The sequence below is a fragment of the Carcharhinus amblyrhynchos genome, chromosome 1 (genome assembly GCF_965287045.1).
Source record: "Carcharhinus amblyrhynchos chromosome 1, sCarAmb.v2.hapA, whole genome shotgun sequence".
NCBI lineage: Eukaryota > Metazoa > Chordata > Chondrichthyes > Carcharhiniformes > Carcharhinidae > Carcharhinus > Carcharhinus amblyrhynchos.
The window spans coordinates 163,935,558-163,954,454 of record NC_137324.1 but is presented as its reverse complement, the minus strand read 5'-3'; the positions used below and the strand labels follow the sequence as shown (position 1 = coordinate 163,954,454).

Here is an 18,897-nt window from a genome sequence, read left to right as displayed (position 1 = left end):
CCCCATTCTCCTGCCTTTTCCCCATAACCCCTGATCCCCTTATTAATGAAGAACATATGCATCTCTGTCTTAAAGACACTCAATGACCTGGCCTCCACAGCCTTCTGCGGCAAAGAGTTCCACAGATTCACCACTTCCCGGCTGAAGACATTCCTCCTCATCTCTGTTTTAAGGGATCGTCCCTTCAGCCTGAGGTTGCCTCTAGTTTTTCCTACTGGTGGAAACATCCTCTCCACGTCTACTCTATCCAGGCCTCGCAGCATCCTGTTAGTTTCAATAAGATGCCCCCTCACCCTTCTAAACTCCAACGAGTACAGACCCATAGTCCTCAACCGCTCCTCATGCAACAAGCTCTTCATTCCAGGGATCATTCTTGTGAACTTCCTCTTGTGACCTTTTCAAGGCCAGCACATTCTTCCTTAGATAAAAGGGCCCAAAACTGCTCACAACTTTAAAAGCAATTCACACATTTCATAATGAGCCTCATTCCTGTTACTAGAGAGAAATTAATTCCCTTTAAAAATGTCTGTTCTCCTGCATTTGGAATAGAATTTACTCCAGGAAGAGAAATGAGTCCACTTGTGATTTTTTACAGATAGAATTGGATCAGTAATGTTCGTCTTAAATTTAGAAAACAGCACTTCCAGTTTGTATCCTGAACCATCTCATTACTTTGACATTGTACCAATTACACTCAGTGCTTTTCCCCTCAGCTCCAGCTGTTCAGCCAATTTTTCATCAAACACACTGTTTTACTGATAGATCTTCCCCAGTATTTTCCGTGATGGATAAATCCATTCTCTTCCCCACATGCCTCCCATATTGCCCCAGGAAAACATCTCCGACCCTTCCTAGTGATGTAGCACTATACAGCTTGGCAAAGCTGCTCTTTCAAGAGGTAGTAATGAGATTTAATTCTTCTCAATCACAGCAGGCATTTTGACAAGCAGACTGTTCACATCCAGTACAAAAAATGTTTACTTCCCAAAATCGAAGAGAAGGCAACTGGGACTAGCTGGGAGGACACCAGGGTCAGCATGGACCAGTTGGGTCGAAGGGCCAGATTCCGTGCTGTATTGCACCATGATTATTACGCACAGCATGGTGTAACGGCGACTGTAGTCAGGTTAGTCTTTGAGCTTGTGATGCTAATCAAAATCTTGGCGGATCCCAGTAACTTTGCCCAGTTGACTGCAAGGTGCATTTCCAGATTTAGATCCCTCTCCACTGCGGGGCTTGCATATTTAGGGCTGGAAGTGATTACTCCACATTCAAGGTGCAGACGAAGAGAATGCCATCATGTATCGCATTGCTGAGCTACACTGTTCCAAAGGTGGAGAGGTGTTTGGGGGTGGCACAGTTGCACAGTGGTTAGCACTGTTACTTCACAGCCAGGGATCCGGGTTCAATTCCTGGCTTGGGTCACTGTCTGTGCAAAGTTTGCACATTCTCCTTGTGTCTGGTGGGTTTCCTATGGGTGCTCCGGTTTCCTCCCACAGTCCAAAGATGTACAGGTTAGGTGGATTGGCCGTGCTACATTGTTACTTAGTGTCAGGGGGACTGGCAGGGTCAATATATGGGGCTACGGAGATAGGATGGGACTGTGGTCAGTGCAGACCCGATGGGCCAAATGGCTTCCTTCTACACTGTAGGGATTCTATGAAACACTCCAAATAAAAATCACAAGAAGCTGCTGGATAATGTTGCACGGCGTAAAGAGAGAATCTAGGAAAGTGGCTTGTTAAGTATTTAATCTGAAGAGACCTCCTAGATATGACATTACCACCATCGGTCCCTGGGAACCTGAAGATAGGATCTGATAGGACTCTACTGCTTAACTTAAGCAAAGTAAATCCATACAGCCCAGTATTTTCTCACTTTAAAACAACTCTGCCCAAAGTAAGTAAAAGGAAGCACCTACTAAAACAATATCTTACATATTCTGCACCTGCAACTTCAAATAATCTTCTGGAACTTGCCTGAAAAAACTTAACAAGGCATGGCATTAAGACTAGACAATTTGACCCATCAATCTGCTCCGCCATTTCATCAGCGATGGTAGTTTTTTATATTTCGTACACGATTCCAGTGTAACTGCTGGGATCGTGGCTGTAGGGATTTACTGGGCCAAAACTCTCTGAGGTTGGAAAGTGGAGCTACTTTGATGACACTGAATCTGGAAGATCCACATATAGCTGCTCCCCCTGCCCACTGCTGTAATGTTCTGGGGTCCAGGATCACTCCATTCCAAACTTCAGAGGCAGCCCTAGGCATTGTTCAGTTGAATCCCAATATCTGTGTGCCATGCCGTTCCAGACGTGCTTTGCATCGGCATGTTTTCCTGTCGTCACAGAGAATCAGGCACGGGTGGAAGATTCTGGCTGGGCCTTCATTGGCATTCCATTGGCGGGACGCAAATCACTTTCACACCGGCCTCCCGTGGGTTTCCCAATCCGCCATGGCATGCGCCATCGAAAGTTACTGGCACAAAACCAGCTTTTGCACTCCCGCTGGATTCTCCTTTTTTGCAGCAGGGCCATGGGAGAACTTCCACCCCATCTCCACATCAATGCTCCACATGTAGGCCTTTGAGTCTGGAACTTCTCCCTGCATTTCTCCCATGAAAATAATGTTGCCTTTACATTTCCCACAACGTTATGGCAGGAGAATGAGAGCAGATCCAGGCAAATTCCGAGCAGCATTCCATTTCCAGGAGGGACAAATAATTCCAAACCTTTTTGAGCTGAGGATAACTCTTGCAATGGTAACAAAAATTTTCTTTGAAAGCTGGAGTACTGTGTGCAGTTTTGGGCGCCGCACCTGCGCAAGGATATTTTGGCCTTGGAGGGAGTGCAGAGGAGGTTTACTAGGCTGATACCGGAGTTGAGGGGGTTGAGCTATGAGGAGAGGCTGAATAAACTAGGCTTGTACTCGTTAGAGTTTAGAAGAATGAGGGGAGATCTCATTGAGACGTATAAGATGATGAATGGGATGGATAGGATAGAGGTGGAGAGACTCTTCCCACTCAAAAAAGACAGTAGGACTAGGGGGCACAGCCTCAAGATAAAGGGGGGGCGGTTTAGAACGGAGTTGAGGAGGAACTTCTTCACTCAAAGGGTGGTGAATCTCTGGAATTCTCTGCCCGTTGAAGTGGTGGAGGCTGCCTCGCTAAATATTTTTAAGAAATGGGTTGATGGGTTCTTGATAAGAGAGGGGATTAAGGGTTATGGGGAGAGGGCGGGAAAGTGGAACTGAGCCACGACAGATCAGCCATGATCTTATTGAATGGCGGGGCAGGCTCGAAGGGCTAGATGGCCTACTCCTGCTCCTATTTCTTATGTTCTTATGTTCTTATATTTATCTCTATTACTCCACAGAAACTCGTAAAATGCACATCCAGTATTTTGAATAATGAATTAATAATGAATAAGGTACATGAGGGACTAAAATTATGAAATATTAAACAAAATCATTGAACATTAATGAAATAAGCAAGTCCACAATGGTTGATTACACTAAATTATGATGATTGTTCAAATCCTTTCGCTAATTCAATGAACATATACAGCACTGCAAAATTAGCCCGGCTCATTCTCTTGCAAATCTCTTTATGTGAAATAGATACCTGCTGATAGGAACTATCTTTTATTTTATTCATTCATGGGACATGAACGTCGCTGGCTGGTCAGCATTTATTGCCCATCCCTGGATGCCCTTCAAGGGCAGTTGAGAGTCAACCACAATCTTCAATTAGCTACGTTGCCAAATCCCTTGGGTTAAGGTTGCAGATACTCAACCTGTGCCACAGATCACAGTCCAATGACCCCCTCCCCAGCTCCTCTGCTGATACAGTAAAGAGGTTTCTCTTGACTGTGAGCATCCAGTGTGAAATGCTCTTGTGTGAGTTGATTCCTCAAATGTAAATTGACACTAAGGGTAACATTTTCCAGACCCGCTGTGGGCCGGCCAGCCAACAGTCCAATGACTTTTGGCAGGAAAGTCATTAGTCTGTTGGCTGGCCAATCATTGAATCCCTACAGTGCGGAAGGAGGCCATTTGGCCCATCGAGTCTGCAACGACTACAATCCCACTCAGGCCCAATTCCCGTAACCTCACACGTTTACCTTGCTAATTCCCTGACACTCAGGCCAACTTTTACGTAGCTAATCAGCCTAAGCCACATAGCTTTTGACTGTGGGGAGGAAACTAGAGCACCTGGAGGAAACCCATGCAGACACATGGAGAGCGTGCAGACTCCACAAAGACAGTGATGCGAGGCCGGAATTGAACCCAGGTCCCTGGCGCTGTGAGACAGCAGTGCTAACCACTGTGCCACCATGCCACTTAAGACTTTGATGCTCATTCACCCAACTTTCAATTATTTGCAGTTTCAAATTAATGTCTTAATTGACAGAAGTGATAGTTTTACCATCTAATGGACCAAAATTTACACTTTTGTTCAATGTAAGAAAAGTTCCCCGACAAAGTCAATAAGGTTTTGTATATGTAATAGCAGCAAATGGTCACAAACACTATCGTGAATATCCAGGCAATTGTACAGGAAATGTTAACAATTTGCTCATCTGCCATTGAACATATAAATCTTTGTAATAGTCCAAATCAGTTCTTTCAGCATGAAGGAACAACGCTGCTCATTTTTATAGATGTCATTCTTTAGAACAAAAGCCTCAACAGCGCGTGTTAACTCACTGGTGATGATGGTAAGGCAAAATAAGAAGGAAAATCAAGTGGTGGGAGGGGTGGGTTTGCAGAAATGCTGCTCCAGCAAACGGCTACCAAAATTTTCTTCTTGTCTCCCCAGCCAGATCTATTACCAGGTGTAAATTTTAAAAAATTAAAACACAGTTTGCATTTATATAGCACCTTTCACAATCTCAAGGCATCCCAACTACCAATGAGGTGTAAATTGCAGAGTATAATCACTGCTCTAATCAGGCCAATTTGCACTCAGCCTGCTCCCAACAGCAATAAGGTGATGATAATACTGATGGAGGGTTAACTATTGGCAAGGCAGTGAGACTTCCTGAGCGCATATTCAACATAATGCATCAATCTGAGAGGGTAGAACAGGCCTTGGTCTAAAACCTCATCTGAAAAACGGCAGCAAAGACATTGCACTCCTTCAGTACTCAGTCTAGATTCTCTACTTGGGTCTCTGGAATGGGATTTGAGCTTGCAACCTTCTGACTCATAGAAAAGAGGTTTTATCTTTATATATAAATTCTTGGGGTGTAGGCATCGCTAACCAACATTCGTTGCCCGTCCCAAATTTCCACTGAACTGAATAGGTTGTGAGGCCATTTCAGATCAACCACATTGCTGTGGCTCTGGAATCACACATAGGTCAGGCCAGGTAAGGGCCGCAGATTTCTTTCTCTAGAGGGCATTCGTCAACCAGATGTGTTTTTACAACAGTCAACAAGGGTTTCATGGTCATCATTAGGTTTTGTTTGTACTAAATTCAAATTATACTATCTGCCATGGTGAGATTCGAACCCGGAACCCCAGAGCATTACCTGGGTTTCTAGACTACCATTAATCCAATTTCTCCCACTGAATCACTGCTCAAGGTGGGGACGCAGCTATTCCTGAATTTCCTTTACTTCCCATCTGCCTTCTACCCACAGGACAGGCCATCATTATCAAAGGGGCAGTTCTGGGAACATTTCAATGTGCCCAGGGCAGGGAAACATTGTGGAGGCTGTCAGCAATCCTTCAAGCAGTAAAGCCTCAAAGTGATGGTCAATACCTGGGCTAAGGGAAAGTAAGGTTCTAATGGTACCTTTTCAGTGACAGTTGTCAACTTTAGGGGAGAGATAGATTTTCCTCCGGGAAATCTGTTGTTCCTGTCTTTGCGGAAGAGCAGGATGGCGGCATGAAGGGTAGGGGACGTCGGAAGAAAGCAGCATAACGTACGCAGCAGCTGCCAACCTATACAAAAAGGCTCTACAAACCAACGTGATGTTATTTATTTCCACCAGAAGCAGTCCATTATGCCAACTGTTGGCATCAAGCTTGCAATCTCTTTTTAATACGGTACAGTCTTTTTTTTAAATTCATTTACAGGACATGTCCCAGGTTGTGTGGGTTAGAGGGATTAGCAGGGTAAATGTGTCTGATTGTAGGGATAGGGCCTGGGGTGGGATTGTTGTCGGTGCAGACTCAATGGTCCAAATGGCCTCCTTCTGCACTGTAGGGTTTCCATGATTTCTATGTGGGCATCGCTGGCTGGGTCAACATTTATTACCCATCCCTAGGTGCTCTTGAGAAGGTAGTGATGAGCTGCCTTCTTGAACTGCTGCAGTCCCTGAGGTGGAGGTACACCCATAGCATTGTTGGAGAGGGAATTCCAGGATGTTGACCAGGAACAGTGAAGGAAAGACGATATATTTCCAAGTCAGAATGGCGAGAAACTTGGAGAGGAACCTCCAGGTGGTGGTGTTCGCGGGTATCTGTCACCGTTCTAGATGGTAGTGGGTTTGGAAGGTGCTGCTGAAGGAACCTTGGTGAGTTCCTGCAGTTCTTACCCACATAGAAGTGACAGCTCTGAAATTTTATTCTGATTGATGTTTCTGATCAACCTCGGGTGACTTAAGGCACATAAATCACTCAGGAGTGCATTACGGAGGTGATGGATGGAGAGATCAGAGGGGTCCAGGAGTTCGTATTCCTCCTTATGGACTCAGTAATGCAGAAATCACAAGCCCTGGAATTTAATTCTTTCGTAATTCCAAGTCCAGGTTGACTTTGGGAATTAAAATACACTAAATTTCCCCACTAGGGAGGCTTTTCATTCTATTAATATGCAGCTTGTGGGTAATGTCAGCCACATTATTCTTCTTGCAAGTATGTGCGTCCTTCAACGCTGACAAGATTTGTCTGTTCCCTGACAAAGACAGGCACCAACATTGTTCAGTGTCAAAACGGTGCGACAGGATGGCTGCTTGGTGATGAGGGACATCCACTCCAACCCTGGCTGACAACACTCCATCATCCCAGGACAGGTAGCCTATAGCCAGCTCAATGAAGCCTTTTGTGCTTCATACATCACTGCTCCACACACCATCAGGAATGCTGAGGTCCATTACCTGCACAGGTAAAGATAAGCCCCATAATACGGGGTATCACGAACCACGGTGGCATGTGTATAATTTAATAGTTGGCAAGAGATCTGCAGAAGAGGAAGAAAATTAGAGGTCATCAATTGACTGCTCCCGGCGAGCAAAGGAGATGAGGTGGAACATGACAAACCATCGCCCGCAGCACATGAGATTCAGCAGAAAATCATCAACAACTGTTTCTGGTGAAAAGGAGGCATTGCATCTCCTGAAGCCACAATGCTGATGAGGTGTCTTTTGCCCTGTTCGCAGCTAACCATTATTCAAACGCACAAAATGTTTCACATCACCGCAGGGAAAGGGTATTTCATCACCAAATAAAGAGAATTCCTGAATCCCATAAAATAATTGGCCAAATCTGCTGAAGGTTTCCACATTACTGACCATGAATTCATTTCCTGTTTCAGACGTTTCTCGGGGTAGCATGTTAGCACTGCTGCTTCACAGTGCCAGGGACCTGAGCTCGATTCCCAGCTTGGGTCACTGTCTGTGTGGAGTTTGCATGTTCTCCCCGTGCCTCTTCCAGTTTTTCAGAAAGACATGCCGGTTAAATGCATTGACCCGAAAAGGCGCCGGAGGGGGGAATTTCACAGTAACTTCATTGCAGTGTTAACGTAAGCCTTACTTGTGAGTAATAAATAAACTTTAGCTTAACTTATCATTGCACCCACACCTAGGTTGGAATCTTGCCACCGTTCATCCCGATGGGATTTATCCATCCTGCCGTAGTGAACAGAGAATTGGCTGGCTGCCAGATTTGCCAATTTCACTGCAGTGGGAGCGTGGCGTGAATGACAGGTAAGATCGCACTCCTTGGGTAGGGTTTTCTGGCTGTGCTTGCCCCAAAACTGGAAAATCCTGCCTGAGGTCAACAAACCTTTGTACGGTCCATCCCCGCCTGCTACAATTCCTGTGGTGGGCGGGATGGGAACCCCACCCCCAGTGTCTAAAGTTCCTCTCACATGTGTATCTAGCCCCTTCATCTTGGGCTAGCCCAGCGTCAGCAGGTAGTGAATCTGGATGCCAGGATGGTACTGATGGGGCAGTCAAAGATCTGGATGGTGCAAATCTCCCAGAAGTGCTTTTTGTCAGTATCATGTCACTTAAGCTTTCAAAGCCTCTCTGAACCAAGCTATTCACCAACATGAGCAACCATGACATCTGCAACTATACCTTTCAGCACATTATTATTGACACAGGTTCAGTCAGGTTAATGGTTTGCCTGACAGGAGACTTGATAACTGATGAAAGCCCTGAGGAGGTGCTCTTCAGGATGTCACGCAAGGTAATCCATAAGGCTCCAGAAACAATGATCACCCTCAAAACACCACTAGTGCCTTGTTGTCACAGAAATTCCCTGGGCTATTAACCTTTTCAGGGTGTAGTGATGCACAAAGGAGGCTGTTCAGCCCATTGTCAATACCGATTATTTGACGCACCTCCTACATGGGGTCAGAGATATTAACTTCTTCATTACCTCATTGAAACATAGGAACCACAGAAAATAGAAGCAGGAGTAGGCTATTTGGTCCTTCGAGCCTGCTCCGCCATTCATTTTGATCATGGCTGATCATCAAATTCAATATCCTGATCCTGCCTTCCCCCCAACAGCCCTTGATCCCTTTAGACCCAAGAGTTATAACTAATTTCTTCTTGAAATCTCCAAAGCATGAGGGAAGACTACTGTGCCTCGCTTCCCTCCAACCTCCACCCAAACAGACATAACTGGAGGACAGCTCCACTGTCTGTTTCTGTGGGCTCGCTCTTAACCTGCAGCCAAATGTTAACCAAGCCTGAAAATAGTGGGCTGGGCCCCCTCCAGCTTGGCCTCCGGCGCCTGCTCAGGGTGGTGGTGGTGGTGGAGAATCTCGTATGGTGTCTTCAAAACATCTTAGCCAGCCTGACCCTGCACTGCATAAGTCTAATGATTTAATGATTTAAATTAAAGTTTAGTTATTAATCACAAGGCATACATTGACATTGCAATGAAGTTACTGTGAAATTCCCCTAGTCGCCACACTCCAGCACTCGTTCAGGTCAATGCACCTAACCAGCACGCCTTTCAGACTGTGGGAGGAAACTGGAGCAACCCCACGCAGACACAGGGAGAATGTGCAAACTCCGCACAGACAATGACCCAAGCTGGGAATCAAACCTGGGTCCCAGGCACTATGAGACAGCAGTGCTAATCACTGTGCCACCGTGCTGCCAAGTGGCACATGAAAAGCAAGTGCCAGCTGAAAAGGATGTGGCCACTTTAAGCTACAGTCATATAGAGCAGAACTACAATCCTACCCCGCCACCCTCAAAATAATAATTTAGTCTTTTTCATTTCATGCTTAAGCAAGATCAATTTAGCATGCAGAATAAACTACAAATGCTTCGATTTTAATCAAGTGGCCACTTGCCAGCAGCAGTCTATGGAACTGCTTTCAAACTGCAGTTTAAGCAAGAACAAACCAATATTTATTCATTGAAACAATACCATGCATTGGGAAGTCAAAGCAAACAGACTTTAATATGGTGATGTCAGATTTTGCAGAACGATAATAACTAATGGACAAGGTCTTTTGAAATGATTTCACCTGAAGAGTAGGGCGGCCTGTGGAATGTGTAAAGGCCGAAGGAATCACTCACTCCTGAAAGATGCACACTGCAAATTTACACTTGAATCGTTATCAAGACCTGTGCTGATTTAAAAAAAACATTTGTGGGACATGGGCGTCGCTGGATGGGCCAGAAGTGCAGTTGAAAGTCAACCACATCACTATGGTTCTGGAGTCACATGTAGGCCAGACCGAGTAATGACAGCAGATTTCCTTCCCTAAAGGACATTAGTGAACCAGATGGGTTTTCCCGACAATCGACAATGGTTTCATATGGTCATCAGTAGATTCTTAATTCCAGATATTTTTTATTGAATCCAAATTCCACCATCTGCCGTGGCAGGATTCGAACCCAGATCCCCAGAACATTAGCTGAGTTTCTGTAGTGATAATGCCGATGGCCATCACCTCCCCTGATCTGACCCCAAAATTTTTACAATGTATGCGTACATGAACAATAAAACAGATTTATCTGCCTAATTTCAAATACGTGTAGTGAGTTTGTTACTAGATTATTTTTGTTTTGTAAGGTTAATGAATACATTGTGAAATGTCACTGCTCTATTATTATGAAGTCTTTATTCTGCATTTTACACCAAGTTGAGGCCACTGGCTAAATTTATGCTTTGTTGGTGGTGGTGGGTGAATGAATGAATGGGAAACAGGGGCCTTGACTATCTCTGGATCCCAAACTATACCCCAGGCCACACTGGAGGGGGAGGGGAAGTTGCAGGGGGGTGGTGTGGCTTTGGGATGGGGGAACAGTCACTTGTTGGAATTCTGCCCAAGGTGCCTCCTTTATTGGCATGGAGTTGGGTTACCTCTCCAAGAAGGACAGCGAGCAGACTCTTGAAGCTGGATGGCCGATCTGAGGCCTTCCTGCCTCAGAAGATCACCCAGTCGCAGTAAGAGATAAACAACTGAAAGGGACCTCAATCAAGAAGGTCAGTCATCTTTTTAAAACTTTGGATTAAAAATACAGAGACAGCAACCAGGCCATGATATTCCAAGATGGAGCAAGGATTCCTTCAGATTGCAGCCTTTAGCTGCACTCACACCTAGGCAGGCGGGAAGGGCCTGTAGGCCTGCATAGAGCACTAACACCCTGGTTTGACACTCATTGGATGCTGCCTCCAGACTGCTGACCTGCACCAACTCTCTCACTCCCTATCCCTGTTGCACCAGGAAATTGAAGGCCAACTTATAAAGTTCCACTCAGCCCCCTAAACCGATACAAAAAGCCTCTCAATGATTCCAATTCACTGCTCCTGAACCTCAGCCAAAATAGTCAATGTCAGGAGAACTGCACACTGGCTAGGTTCCAGTATTTTGGGGTCATATCCACCTCTATCCCCTACCTCAGCAAGGCCCAGAAATCCCACTCCATATGGAGAAGCAGGTTCTGCAGGATCCAGGGTGCCACAGCGGTTAGCACCGCTACCTCATTTTTGCTAGGGATCCAGGTTCGATTCTGGCTTGGGTGAATGTCTGTGTGGACTTTGCACATTCTCCCCATGCCTGCGTGGGTTTCTCCAGGTGCTCCGGTTTTCTCCCAAAGATCACAGAACCATAGAATCCCTGCAGTGCAGAAGGAGGCCATTCGGCCCATCAAATCTGTACCGACCACAATCCCACCCAGTCCCTATCCCTGTAACCACACATATTTACCCTAGCTAGTCCCCCTGACACTTCAGGGGCAACTTAGCATGGCCAATCCACCTAACCCTCACATCTTTGGACTTTGGTTTAGGTTGATTGGCCATGCTAAATTGCCCCTTTGTGTCAGGGAGACTAGCAGCCTAAATGGGGCCTGGGTGGGATTGTTGTTAATGCAGGCTCAATGGGCCATAGTAAATTGTCTCTTCATGTCCAAAGATGTGTAGGTTAGGAGGATTAGCCATGATAAATGCGCAGGATTACAGGGGATGGAGAGTTGGTGCAGACTCGATGGGCTGTCTGGTCTCCTTCTTCACTGGAGGGATTCTATGGTACAGTCCGGTGCGGAGTTAATTTTTCAAACTTTTAACTTAAAGGGAAGGCAAAAGGAAAGACCTCCTTCTAGCCCATGGAAGCGCTTCTAAAATTTCTAGAATACTGTTGACTCTTTTTGCACAACTGAAATGCTGTTAGCAGTCACAGTTCTGCCTTGTACTCATTCAAGCACATAAAGCAGTTTTGAGTCTCCCAACCCAAGCTACATATTGGTGCAAACCGATTGTATTATTTGATACAATTGACTGGCACTGCTTTCACATCAATGTTGAACATCACCTTCAGCAGCATTAGTCAAACCACAGGAAGGCAGAATATCTTACAGAATGTTTTTTTGGGGGAAGCTTTTAGAGACTGGAGACGCAGTATCAGCGTGACGATGTCTAACCTTTTTGGAAAATGTTATTTATGCTTGCAGATGTTCTGCAAGAACAGCTGATCAATCAAACGCCCTCCCATCGGCGCACACTCGGAATCGGAAGGTCAAAATGCAGACGTATCATATCCATCGCAGCACTGAACACCACAGATTTTATTACCACTACGCATGACTTCTCACCCAGTGGCTAATGCAGTTGTGTCGGATTCTTGTCTGAACTATTTTAACTCAGTTGTTAGCTCAGGTTAATGACTGCATTAAAATAGTACAGACAGGAACTTAACTGGGAAACATTCAGTGTGCTAAAAATAGCACCGAGAGAAAAATTTAACCCTGAGCTATCTCAAGTCAGAGTCATTTATTCCTTTTCCAAATTGCTTGCTCTCACTCTCCTTCGAGAATATTTGACCTCAGGTTGCAGCTTCTTAAACTGTTTAGCAACTCAACACGATAGATATTGAGGGGAGGGTGGGCTTGTGACATGTCATGGATCAGGAGGTAGCTATATCTGACCGAGAAAAATCAGATAAATTAGCTGATTTAAGCATGGACAGTGAAAAGGCTTTAATTGCGTTTTTAGTAAGAAAACATCAACCTGTACTAAGTAAAAGGCCCAGTGGGGTGAAACCAAGATGCCTCATAAGTAAACAGAAAATGTTGGAAAATCTCAGCAGGTCTGACAGTATCTATGGAGAGAGGAAACAGCCAATGTTTCAAGTCAGGATGACCCTTCATCAGAGCTGGTGATTACACCATAAGGGGTTAGGAGAGATTAAAACCAAGGGACAGGAAGGGGAGAAGGGTCCTAGATAGGTGTTGGAGCTTGCATTCCTTAACATCTGAAAGGAAGAGGGAAAATTTCTTGTAAGGCATAGGATGAAATGAAGAATGAAATGAAACTGTGGACAAGCTCTGGGATAGAGTGCGTCAGTTCTGCTGAAGAGAGATATCAAGTGTGTGCATCTGATGGATCTCAGGATGCGGCAAGAACAGCAGTCCTAGGAATGTTTTATATCCTGGGTGAATTCGAAAAATGAGGTGTGGAATTTCAGCTGGAGTCCACATGGAGTGAGTCGGAGATGGAGACAGTAGCTGAGGAAGGATATATAGCTGTGAAAGTAGATTTTATTAACCACCTTGTGGAACGCCAGGGTGGAAATGGAAAGCAATGAAGGTGGGCAGGGTAAAAGAGACAGAGGGAAATTCTGTTGGAAAGAAGAGCAGGACTTCTTCCAGAGTAAGCATTCCTGGAAGAGAAGTGGCAATGAGTTAAACACTAAACTAGAGGAAAAAGCATCCACAGTATTTTGCCTCTTAAGTAAAGTTGGTTACAGTGCTGATATTCCAGTTCCACAGCTCTATTCTTCAATAACAGATTTGGGATGCAATTTTCTGACTGTCCGCATCCCACTGTCGCTGCCAGCGGGACTGGAGAATTCCAGCTGTAGGCGAGGTCGAAGAATCCTGGCCTTTAGAGAACTGGTCAAAGCTCACCCTTCTAAACACTCCACTGAAGGCAGCCACTGGCTTAGTTTTATCAATCCAGAAAAACCTTAGACGTTTCCCCCTTTTGCATCATTTAATTGATTTTGAAACAATTTCAAGGTTGCAGTTCCACTATACTATTCAGATATCCATTCATTGATCTCTCTTGCAATGAAGACAATTCCTGGCATCAGTAATAAATTTGTCTTTGACTAAATACGGCTTTTGTCCTTTTTGTCTGACGCTCACAATTTTGTTTCAATTAATTTTCTGGATTAATTTGTTCCACACTAGTTACTATCTTATATAACATCATCTCAAATGCCTCGAGCTCAAAAATCCCAAATTTTCTCATTCTGTTTTCATACCTTAGACATCCAACACAGATCAATATGGATTGGATTTTGTGGCCCCCTCTGACTGACTGGATGTTCCAGTCCTGTCCAAGTCAACAGAGATTTCAATGGATTGCCGCATCTGGTGTGGGAAAAACCCATTGCGACGAAGCCATATAGTCTTGGCACTCTCCTCCTCTGCATTGCTTCCAGTGCCTGAGTGCCTTCACCATATCTTAGCAGCCAGACTGAACATTCAATGAATGGTCAGCAGTACAAAACCTGAGCAGGACTTTCTCTCACTTCCACGCTTGATTGATGATCGAACCCCACAGGGGTGTGTTATTAAATGTGATGAATTCACCCTGATTTTCATTTCTGTTTACTACATAATGTACAGCTCTTAGAGGTAAACTGTTTCTCGTTAACTATGAGTTAAACTGTTTTAACCAAATTGCATTGAGCACTTTGCTGTTCAAATCTTTCTTTCCCGCCTCTCTTCTTGTATCACAGGTTGGTTTGGCTCCTTCTCTGACCAGGACTGCAAGAAATGGCAAAGGGTTGTGAACATAGCCCAGTCCATCATGCAAACCAGCCTCCCATCCATTGGCCCCAACTACACTTCCCACTGTCTCAGCAGAGCAGCCTGCATAATCAAGGACCCCAGATATTCTCTTTTCCACCTTCTTCCGTCAGGAAAAAGATATGAGAATCTGAGATCACGTACCAACTGACTCATGAAGAGTTTCTTCCCTGCTGCTATCAGACCTTCGAATGGACCAACCATATATTAAGTTGATCTTTCTCCACACCCTATCTGTGGTTGCAACTCTATATTCTGCACCCTCTCCTTTCCTTCTCCCCTATGTACTCTTAGAAAGATATGTTTTGTCTCTATAGTGTGCAAGAAACAATACTTTTTACTGTACACTAATACATATGACAGTAGTAAATCAAATCAAATCTTATTGATTTTTTCCTAATCCTCCTCCCTTCAACCCTAGCTTATTTTCTATTTTCTTCTTCCCTACATTACAACAGTGATAATTCTTCAAAAGTATTTTGTTGATTATAAAGTGTACTGAGACATCCAACGATTCTGAAAAGCACAATATTACTGCATGTCTTTTGTCATTTCCTATTCATTACTTGATCTCCACTGTCAATACCTAAAAAAAACCACATATTTCAAACACCCAGATAATATTTCCCTAAATTTAGTTGTCTACGTATGCACGGGTCATTGACTCAGGGACAGTGGACCTCTGCACTGGTTTAGAATAAAAACATTACACAGCAATCCAGAAATGGTCAGAGCAATAATTCAAAGCCGAAACTGAACCAACTCAATGAATGATTTCTTCTCTGACTTTCTTTCCCCTTTCTCTCGTAGGGTCCAACAACAAACTCCAGAGAACTTTGAACATACAAACAATGTCTCGGCAGGGAAAAATGGCAACACCAGCGGAAAATCCTGCGAGACCATTAAACCGCAAATCTCCACGGGGAGATCTCAGTTCTCTTATTTTCCCTGCCCCTCACTAGCAGGAACCTTATTTGAATTTAGTTTAACAAATTTAATTATACTTAATGGGGTTTCCCCGCCACATGTTCCCCGCACATAAAGAACGGCCCCCCCTGCCGATATCATAACACGTCAGCAAGGCATATAACTGATTTTGCAAAATATGAAGATGTCAGGATAACCCACCAGAGGTGCAAAGGTAGTCCCTAGGGAGAGGGGGCATGCCTGGGCAGTGACCTGGGACTGTGCCCTGGCAGCTAGGCAGTACCACTCAGGCTGTGCCACGGGTGGGACCTCTTGGGATATCCATGAGAGGGGAATTCCCCTTATGTGTGTACGTAAGAGTGGTGCTGGAATTTGCCCTGTTGCTTTTGGGGAGATGGGGGGAGGATTCCCGTACATGTTAAGGGAGGGTGTTGGTGGGAGAGTCTTTATCTAGCCCAGATTGAAGCACCCTTGACAAGGGCACACCAATCTCTGTACAGCAGGCATTGCTGTCTAAATCAGGCTCTGCCCCATCAATATGTTGGCAAAAACCACATCCCCAGATGTTTTCTGCACAGAGTACCAGAGAATCTGGAAGGAAGACTCAGCTGTACAGCTGGCGAGCTACACGCCAATATTCTCATCTCAGCCAACACAGAGCGCTAGATTCTACCCAAAATAGTTCCCAAGAGCTCAGTAAAGATGCTTTTACATACTACCTGAGAGTCCAGAAGAGGCAGGTTCAATCAAGGCAAGTGAAGGGGAGTCAGACTGTTATCTGAAAAGGAAAAAAGTTCAGGGTTATGGGGAGAAGGTGGGAGAATTGCACTAAGTGAACTCAGAGTCATAGAGTCATACAGATATAAAAGGTTTACAGCATGGAAACAGGCCCTTTGGCCCAACTTGTCCATGCCGCCCTTTTTTTTAAAACACCCAAACTAACCCCAATTGCTCACATTTGACACTTATCCCTCTATACCCATCGTACCCATGTAACTCTCTAAATGCTTTTTAAAAGGCAAAATCCAGACACTCACTACCCTCTAATGTGAAAAACTGCTCCTCTGGACACCATTGTATCTCTCCCCTCTCACCTTAAACTATGTCCTCTAGTTTTAGATTTCCCTACCTTCAGGAAAAGATACTGACTATCTAGCTGATCTATGCCCCTCATTATTTTATATACCTCTAGAAGATCACCCCTCAGCCTCCTACGCTCCAGAGAAAAGAGTCCCAGTCTATCCAGCCTCTCCTTATAACTCAATCCATCAAGTCCCAGGAGCATCCTAGTAAATCTTTTCAGTACTCTTTTAGTTTAATAATGTCCTTTCTATAATAGGGTGACCAGAATTGCACACAGTATTCCAAGTGTGGCCTTAGCAATATCTTGTACAACTTCAACAAGACATTCCAACTCCTGTATTCAATGTTCTGACTGATGAAACCAAACATGCCAAATGCCTTCTTCACCACTCTGTCCATCTGTGACTCCATTTTCGAGGAGCTATGAACATATACCCTAGATCTCTTTGTCCTGTAACTCTCCCCAGTGCCCTACCATTAACTGAGTATGTCCTGCCTGGTTCAATCTACCAAAATGCATCACCTTGCATTAGTCTAAATTAAACTCCATCTGCCATTCGTCAGCCCATTGGCCCAATTGATCAAGATCCTGTTGCAATTGGAGGTAACTTTCTTCCTTGTCCACTATGCCACCTATCTTAGTACCTGCTGCAAATTTACTAACCATGCCTCCTATATTCTCATCAAAATCATTAATATAAATGACAAATAACAGTGGACCCAGCACTGATCTCTGAGGCACACCACTGGTTACAGGCCTCCAGTTTGAAAAACAACTCTCTATGTCCACACTCTGGCTTCCGTCAAGAGACCAATTTTGTATCCATTTAGATACCTCACCCTGGATCCCATGAGATTTAACCTTGTGCAACAATCTACCATGCAGTATCTTGTCAAAGGCCTTGATAAAGTCCATGTAAACAACATCAACTGCACTGCCCTCATCTACCCTCTTAGATACCCCTTCAAAAAACACAATCAAATTTGTGAGACATGATTTTCCACTCTCAAAGCCATGCTGACTGTTCCTAATCAGTCCTTGCATCTCTCAATGCCTGTAGATCCTGTCTCTCAAAATATCTTCCAATAGTTTACCACCACAGATGTGAGGCTCACTGGCCTGTAGTTCCCAGGCTTTTCGCTGCAGCCCTTTATAAACAAAGGCACAACACTTGCCACTCTCCAACCTTCAGGCACCTCACCCGTAACTATCGACAAATATCTCGGCTAGGGGACCCGCAATTTCCTCCCTAGCTTCCCACAATGTTGTGGGACACACTTCATCAGGTCCTGGGGATTTATCAACCTGGACGCGATTTAAGACTTCCAGCACCTCCTTCTCTGTAAAATGTATGCTCCTCAAGACATCACTATGTATTTCCTCAAGTTCCTTAACATCTATCCTTTTCTCAACAGTAAATACTGATGAGAAATACTCATTTAGGATCTCACCCATCTCTTGTGGATCCGCACATAGATGATCTTGTTGCTCATTAAGTAGCCAGAGCAGACACAATGAGCCAAGTGCCCTCCTTCTGCACTGTAATAATTCTGTGACATAAAATTCCAATCCCATGCATCTAGATTCAAAAAACACTTCAGATTTCCTAGCTAGTTTCCTTCTTTATCACTGCATTGTTTCATTATTTGCCATCCCCTTGTTTTACACAAGGCTTTCTACAGAGCAAATTACCAATTCCAAATATCTTTAAGTACATAACCATCGAAGGATTCAGTCTTGAGGGAAATATATTCATGCTCGAACGTACCACAAGAACAGTTAATACCATCGTTTGTTCTCCTTATGTTCTCCAAAGCTCATTGCATAACTGTCTAGAAAAAATACTGCCTTAGTTTGGTACATGCAACTTTTTATTCTGCCACATTGGAAATTTTAGGCCCATCATCCCTAACTTATATCACCTTGAGGTTCAGCTGCTGATTCAGCTTCACCTTCATCACTCCTTACTCTGAGGATCCGGTCTAAATTACTACTTACACCTTCCCTGAAGTCAAATCATTTTGGTCAGTTTTTTTTAAACTGAGCCCGAAAAAAAAAAATTAGTTTCTGATGAAACCCATAATCTAAAGTTATTTTTTGTACATTTAGGACCAGCGATGCTGGGATGAACTCCCGTGGTGGGCATTAACTGCCTACTCAAAGGTCTCAATTGGCATCGGGGCAGGAAGGGCATCCACCAAGGCACAGTTGGGAGGGTGGAGGGTGTCTGCACCCGATGCCCGATTAAATGCCCTCCCTTGCCTCCAAACTCATCTTGTGAGACGGCATTAAATTCCGGCCAAGGAATTCTGCAATAACAAATTAAGGATTCAAATGAAGGAACTAAAAGCAGGAGTAGGCCATTTG

At 44.5% G+C, this 18,897-nt stretch overlaps 1 protein-coding gene across 1 annotated transcript in view; it reads right to left on the bottom strand.

Annotated features, from left to right (window-relative positions):
- The window catches only part of LOC145346972 (uncharacterized), a 464,774-nt gene that overhangs the window by 365,570 nt on the left and 80,307 nt on the right, over positions 1-18,897 (bottom strand). Inside the window, exon 2 of the mRNA XM_080194876.1 lies at positions 16,166-16,224. The gene's annotated coding sequence lies outside the window, so the exon portion shown is untranslated. The remainder of the gene's footprint in view (positions 1-16,165; positions 16,225-18,897) is intronic.